The sequence below is a fragment of the Lepidochelys kempii genome, chromosome 13 (assembly GCF_965140285.1).
Source record: "Lepidochelys kempii isolate rLepKem1 chromosome 13, rLepKem1.hap1, whole genome shotgun sequence".
NCBI lineage: Eukaryota > Metazoa > Chordata > Testudines > Cheloniidae > Lepidochelys > Lepidochelys kempii.
In genome coordinates, this window is record NC_136392.1 from 36959955 (window position 1) to 36968133 (window position 8179).

An 8179-nucleotide genomic window follows, 5' to 3' on the forward strand; every position below is an offset into this window, starting at 1 on the left:
GGTGACACCCCGCTGACGGCTGCCGAGCCCACTGAGGTGACGGCCAGTGCCTCACGGCCGGACCCGAGATACCAGGGGCATCCCTCGGCGGTGCGGGGCAACCAACCTCCTTCCCGGGCAGGGGCCGCACCGAAGATCGTTCATCTCCTGATGCCGTGGCTGTCACACCCTCCATAGAGCCTGAGCCCGGCATCATGGAGGGCCCCCTTCACACCCCCCAGACCTCTGTGCCAGATCGAGAGGGACCACCTCCCAGCAGCCTGGCTCCTGGGGCCCAGGATCCCGCCTCTGCCCCCTCCCCAACCCTTTTCCTGACCCGTGCCCTGCCCCTGCTCCTGACACCTGCCCTGCTCCACCTCCCGTGACGCCATTGCCGCTGCTGGGGCTGTCTCCTTCCCTTTCCCAGAGGATGGCCCCCAGGTAGCGGCCTTCATGTTCCCCTGTCCCAACCCACTCAGGGCTGCTATCTTCCCTCCACCGCCCCCCATTGAGCCGGGATCTGAGGCGGGCCATGTGGCACCAGCCTATTGGGTGCCACATTGGGAATCCGCTCCTTGCCTGCCCATTTCAGTGGGCCTTGGGGCTGTGCTGGGAGCCCCTCTGGAGGAAGGCTGGGGGCCAGTGACCCCGGACCCCATATGCTGAGAGAAGAGCGGTGGGAGTTTCTTAAAGACATCCGTGGCTCCCGTAACGAGGTGCAGCTCGCTTTCCAGCGATGGGGGGATTTCCATTAAATCCTCTGGGCCGCGAGCGCCCTTATGCGGGAGGGTAAAAGGACCGGGAAGCAGACTGCCACGGCCTACCAGCGGGTCCGTGGCTTCCGTGACTCCTTACTCACCTACGGGGTAGGTCACGGTTTGCTGTGCAGCCCAATGGGGACCGTGAGTGACCCTGCCGGTGAGGATACCCTGCAGCCCTCCTCATGGCACCCATCATCTTTGCAACATTGAACACCCGGGGCTGCAGGATGGGTCTCCGCAGGTGCCAGGTGCTCCCCTTCCTTCGGGAGGGGGGGGACTCTGTGGTTTTCCTGCAGGAGACCCAAATGAATCTGGCCGCCGAAGACAGCTGGCGGCTGGAATGTGGGGACAGGGCCTACTTTAGCCATCTCACAGTTATGAGAGAAGTATGGCTGGAGTGGCGACCCTGTTCCCCCCACCTACGGCCGGAGGTGCTGGGGGTCGCCGAGACTGGGCCGGGCTGCCTGCTGCACCTCTGGGTCAGCATGGAGGGGATCGTGGTCAATCTCGGTAACGTCTATGCCCCGATCACTCTCCTGTAGCCCTCTGGCCTGGAGGGAGGAAGGAGGGAGAGGGCTGCTGGGGCTGCTGCTGGGGCTGCTGCTCCCCTGTCTGGGCCAGACCCCGCCCCCCTTCTCTGCTACCTGGTTGCTGGCTGGCTGGTGAACCCCTCACCCCTGGTTGCTGCTGCTAGTCCTGATGCAGCCCCTTGGGGGGTGCTGCTGGCCCGCTCCCCACAGGAGAGGAATGAGAGACCCCTGCTCCATCCCCAGCCGCTGCTGTGGACACCATCACCGCCACAACCACCACCTAAGAGGGGTCCTTTCTGCCTGCCTGGCCACCCGATTGCCACCTGGAATTGCTGGAGTCAACCTCATTAATGTTTATGCCCCGACATCGGGCCCAGAGCGGCTGCGTTTCTATCAGCCGGCGTCCGCCTTCCTCAGCTCCTTGGATCCCCGTGAGTGCCTGGTCCTGGGCGGGGACTTTAATACCACCCTCAAGGAGTGGGACCACTCGGGGACGTCCGCCTTTGTCAAGGTTCCTTCCCCACTCTGAACTCTAGGGTACAGATGTGGGGACCTGCATGAAAACCTCCTAAGCTTACTCGTACCAGCTTAGGTTAAAACTTCCCCAAGGTACAAACTATTTTACCCTTGGACTTCCACTGCCACCACCAAACTTTATCTGGGTTCCTGAAAAAACGTAGTTTGGAAACGTCTTTCCCCCCAAAATCCTCCCAACCCTTGCACCCCACTTCCTGGGGAAGGTTTGGTAAAAATCCTCACCAATTTGCATAGGTGACCACAGACCCAAACCCTTGGATCTGAGAACAATGAAAAAAACATTCAGTTTCCTTACAAGAAGACTTTTAATAGAAGTAAAAAAGAATCATCTCTGTAAAATCAGGATGGTAAATACCTTACAGGGTAATTAGATTCAAAACATAGAGAATCCCTCTAGGCAAAACCTTAAGTTACAAAAAAGACACACAGGCAGGAAATTCATTCTATTCAGCACAGCTATTTTCTCAGCCATTTCAAGAAATCATAATCTAACACATACCTAGCTAGATTACTTACTAAGTTCTAAGACTCCATTCCTGTTCTGTCCCCGGCAAAAGCATCACACAGACAGACCCAGACCCTTTGTTTTTCTCCCTCCTCCCAGCTTTTGAAAGTATCTTGTCTCCTCATTGATCATTTTGGTCAGGTGCCAGCGAGGTTATCCTAGCTTCTTAACCCTTTACAGGTGAGAGGATTTTTTCCTCTGGCCAGGAGGGATTTTAAAGGGGTTTACTCTTCCCTTTATATATATGACAGCCTTCCTCGGCTTCTTGGATCCTCGTGAGTGCCTGGTCCTGGGCGGGGACTTTAACACCACCCTCAAGGAGTGGGACCGCTCGGGGACCAAGCAGTGCCCGGCCGCTGCGGACGTCCTCCGGGAGATTATCGAACATCACTCCCTGGTGGACGTCTGGTGCGACCGGACGACATCTTGACGTTTACTTTTGTCCGGGTGGAGGCCTATCAGTTGCGCCACTCCCAGTTGTACCGCATCTACTTGTCACGCTTCCACCTTTCACCGGCCCACTCCTCCAGCATCCTGCCGGCCCCATTTTCGGATCACCATCTAGCCACCGTGACGGCCTCTCTCTGCGCAGAGAGGCAGGGGCCAGCCTATTGGCACTTCAACAACAGCTTGTTGGAGGATGTGGGCTTCATGGCGTCCTTCCGGGAGCTCTGGCTGGCCTGGCGAGGGCACTGGCATGCCTTTCCCTCAGCATGGTGGTGGTGGGACGTGGGGAAGGTGCGCGACCAGCTCTTCTGTCCTGACTACACCCAGGGCGCCAGCCGACGAAGGTATGTGGCGATAGAGCAGTTGGAATGGGAGGTCTTAGAGCTGGAGAGGGGTCTGGCTGTCAGCCCCGAGGATCCATCCCTCTGCGGAGCATGCCGGGAGAAGGGGGAGGAGCTCCGAGCCCTCGAGGACCATCGGGCGCAGAGTGCCTTTGTTCGATCCTGCATCTGCCTCCTTCGGGAGATGGATCGCAGCTCCTGCTTCTTCTACGCCCTGGAGAAAAAGAGGGGGCCAAGAAGTATGTCACCTACCTCCTAGCAGAGGATAGCACCCCCCTCCCGGATCTGGCGGAGATGTGCTGGAGGGCCAGGGCCTTCTACGCGGATCTTTTCTCCCCAGATCCGACCGATCCTGACGCTTGCAAAGTGCTCTGGGATGGACTCCCGCTGGTGAGCGCGGGCGACCGAGACCGGCTAGAGCTGCCTCTCACTCTGGCTGAGTTCTCGGAAGCCCTCCACCGCATGCCCACCAATAAATCTCTGGGCATGGATGGGCTGACTGTGGAGTTCTACCGCGTGTTCTGGGATGTCCTCAGCCCGGACCTCGTCACTGCCTGGTCCGAGTCCTTGCAGAGAGAGGTCCTCCCTCTCTCATGCAGGCGAGCCATGCTCGCCTTATTGCCGAAGAAGCAGGACCTCTGCGACTTATGGTATTGGCATCCCATCTCGCTCCTCAGCATGGACTACGAAGTCGTAGCCAAGGCCATCTCGCTGTGGCTGGAGTCCGTGCTGGCGGATGTGGTCCACCCAGACCAGACCTACACTGTCCCGGGCCGTACCATCTTTGATAACATCTATCTGGTCCGGGATCTCCTGGAGCTTGGGTGTAGGGATGGTCCGTCGTTCGCCCTCCTGTCCTTGGATCAGGAGAAGGTGTTCAACAGGGTGGATCATGGGTATCTCCTGGGCACTCTGCGAGCGTTAGGCTTCGGACCACTGAATGAGCAGATCTCCTCTTGGAGCCCCTGCTACACAATCCCCAGCTACGTGTGCAGGTGGCGGAGTCCCCCTCGGTGCACCAGAGGTTGGTCCTGGCAGAAGTTACCAGAGTTGGAGACCTCCTGAACTATGACCGGGGAGACTGGCTGGATCCCCTGACGCTCGCTCTGCGCATGTGGCTCTCCAGACCTCGTACTCTCCAGAGTGTACTTCAGGAGGTGAGGGCCGCTTTACTGCCCGCTGCTCGGGCCTACTTCAACGGGGTCCTGCGAGAGGGCATGCCCTGCCCACTTGGTTTCCAGGTCCTGTGGACCCGCCCCCCCTCTTAGGCTGGGGGTGGGGAGGGAATCCTTTAGCAGTGGTTCCCAGTACTATCACTCTCCTGTAGCCATCTGGCCCAACCCTGTCACACTATCTATCCCCATCCATCCACTCCATCCATTGATTAATCCTATCCTGATTTATCTATCTCTCTAGCCAATCCCCATCTATCTATCTATCTATCTATCTATCTATCTATCTATCTATCTATCTATCTATCTATCTATCTAATCCCAATTCATCTATATCCCCATCTATCCATCTGTTTCCATCCATATATCTGTCTATCAATTCACACCCCTATCCATCTATCCCCATCTATCTATCCATCCCAATTCATCTATCTTTCCAGCCCCTTCCCCATCTATCTATCCCCATCCCCATCTATCTATCAATAACACAGTTTTTCTTCCGTTAATCATTCTCATGGCTCTTCTTTGAACCCTCTCCAATTTTTCAACATCCTCTTTGATTTGTGGGCCCCCAGAACTGGATACAGGATTCCAGCAGCAGTTGCATCAGTGCCACATACAGAGGTAAAATAATTTCTCTGCTCCTGCTCTAGATTCCCCTGTTTATGCATCACAAGATCGCATTAGCCCTTCAGGCCACAGTGTTGCATTGGGAGCTCTTGTTCAGCTGACTATTCACCAAGACCCCAAAAACTTTTTCCAGGTCACTTCTTCCCAGGATAGAGTCCCTCAGCCTATGAGTATCACCTGTAATTTTTCTTCCTACATTAATACATTTACGTTTAGCCATATTAAAACACTTATTATTTTCTTGCACCCAGTTTACCAAGAAATCCAGATGGCTCTTTATCAATGACCTGTCCTCTTCATTATTTATCACTCCCCCAATTTTTGTGTCATCTGCAAACTTTATCAGTGGGGATTTTATGTTTTCTTCCATGTCACTAAAAAAAGTTAAATAGCACAGGGTCAAGAACAGATCCCTGCAGGACCTCACTAGAAACACTCCTTCGATGACAATTCCCATTTACAATTACATCTAGAGACCTGACAGTGAGCCAGCTTTTTATCCATTTAACTTGTGCCATCCTTATTGTATATCCTTCTATTTTTCCATCAAAATGTACGGTACCAAGTTAAACACCTTACAAAAGTCTATGTGTATAAATCAACACTATCACCTTTACCAGGGGCTCTTTACATTATTCTCCTTTAGTTCCTTATTAATTGAGTCCCATAACAGCCACTCTGTCTTCCTTGGGATTGATATCAGACTGACAGGCCTATAACTACCTATGTCGTCCTGGTCACACTTTTTAAATATTGACTCAGCATTAGCTTTCTTGCAGGCTTCTGGAACTTCCCCAGTGCTCTCTGACTTCTTGAAAATTTGCTGCCCCAAAGAGCATCCAATGCAAACAGAGACATTCTTCTCATTGTACAGATGGGGAAACTGAGACCAAGGGAGATTGTTTCAAAACCTGCCTAAGGGGTTTGGGTGCCCATCAGTGATCCATGAAAATCCTTGCCTACTGGGATCCTGGGCACAGCTGGGAAGAGGTCCCAAATTTCTTGGGTCCCTAATGTCTAATCTCCTTGCTGCAGATTAAGCCCATTACTTCTTGATCTGCCTTCAGTGGACATGGAGAACAATTGATCCTCATCCTCTTTATAACAGCCCTTCACATATTTGAAGACTGTTATCAGGTCCCACCACCGCTTGGCATCTCTGAGAGGCAATACTTCTCCACTTGCAAGCACAGAGTCTGAGTGTAGAAAAGAAACTTTTAATGAAAGGAGGGAAGTGACCTGACATTAATTAGGGAAAATTCCACAAGCAGGATTCAGAATCATAAAACTGTGAGCAGGACGCCCTAGCCCCGCATGTGTGAGGCAGTGTCTCCGGCCTCATGTTCTTGAGTTCTACAACCAGAAGTTCCATTTCTGTGCCCCTCTCTGCTCCTCACCACACCCCACTCACAGGGATTGTCATTGGTTGGTGAGGACCCAGGGTTCAGAGGTGCATCTGTGTGAGTTCACCTCCCACCCAGGGAAGAAGGTTCCTTGCTTGCTCCACCATCTGAGTGCTGGTTCTGGCTGGCTGCCCAGCCAGCCACTGTTCCGCTCCACTGGCCGCTTCACCAGTTCCCACCACCCACCTTCACTGGCCGCTTGCTCGCTGCTCCCACCAGCCCCCTTCTCGCTGGTCACCTTCTGCTGCCACTTGCCTCTCTGCTGTCACCTCTGCAGCTCAGTCTCTTGAGATTCCACCCAACTCTTAGTGATTGTCAGCTCTTAATGGGGGAACCTGAAGCAAGCTGGGCAGAAACGCTGTCCCACCACAAGTGATTTCAACTCTTGTGAGCACTTAACAAAACAAAAGACTCCTAATGGAGCCTATTTAGCTCTATCTTTGAAGAGTGGGAAGGAACAGGTTAAATCATACCAGGGACCCTTAGGCAGAAGCCACATCTTCTGGCAGGGACACCTGTCCCCACCCCCTCTGACTTTCACAGGGGTCTGGCATTTGAGCCCCTGGCTTAGTGAGTTCCTTTCAGCTGAGGGTGACCCCCTCAATAGGGCCAGGCTAAGCACAGTTCTGCTCCCTTTCCTCATACAATAAAGATAACAACACTGATAACAACACTTCACTACCCCTGCATTCAGTACTAAAATTATTTGAAACCCAACACCAGCCAAAGATGATCACTTTGAACAACACAGCTTCTGTCTGCCGGATACCTAGGAAGAGTAGGTGTGTTCATCTACATACAGTTTGCTCCTGAAGTCTCCCCCTGTCCCACCTAGCTGTCAAGGGTGAGCTCATTCAGACCCTGCTTACACAGGTATCAAAGGTAGGCTGACCCACTTCACTCCAGTGGGTCCCTAGACACCCACCACAGTGCCCCCATCCCAACAGTCTATCATTCCCTGGGTCCTCTTTGTTCCTCTTTTTAAAGATAAGTTCTATGTTCGCTCTTCTCCAGTCCCCTGGGACCTCACCTGTCTGCCAGAGGTTCTTGAAGATAATTGCTAACAGTTCTGAGGTTGCTTCAGCTAGTTCCTTAAGTACCCTAGGAGGAATGACATCAGGTGCTGCTAAGTTGAATACATCTAACTTATTTAGATGTTCTTTAACCTGTTCTTACCCTATTTTCGCTTGTGTTCCTTCCCCCTTGCTAATATTAATTGCATAGAGTATTTGGTCTAGTGGTTACAGCAGGGGGCTAGGAGCCAGGACTCCTGGGTTCTATTCCTGGCTCTGCTGTGTCATTGCCCCTCTGCTGCTGTACAGTCATAGCTCCCAGCTGTAGCATGTCACAGAGCCTACCGCATCCCCTTTGCATGAAACCCGCCTGTACGGTTGCTGTTATTGGGGTTGATGGCTGGTCTGCCTAGCCCCAGCCTGCTCACGGCTGGGCCACTGTGAGAAAGATCAAAGGGCCGTGTTCTCACCCACCACTGAGGTCAGTCAGTGTCAGCCACAGAGACACAGGCAGGGAGCTGAGCGAGGGTGGGGCCAGGTGAGTAAGAGCCCCAGATGCGCCCAGCTGTGAGCCGGCACTCAGAGAAGCCCTGGATCCTGATAGACCCGTCCCCAAGGGGGTCTTCTCCGTCCAGTGGTGCATCATCCAGCTGTGCTGGGACCCATCTGCCGGGTTGATGCACGGCCTGTCCTCCCCCCAGCCCGTGTGGTTGGTGCGGCTGGAAACTGAGACGCGTGAGCCCCACATGCAGATGAGTGTGTGAGCGACCTTGAGGTTTCCTCCCTTTTATCTTTCCCCAGCTGAGTCTATAAAGCCGCCAGGCCTGAGGCCAATGCACCGTCCCTGCACTGACTCTGAAC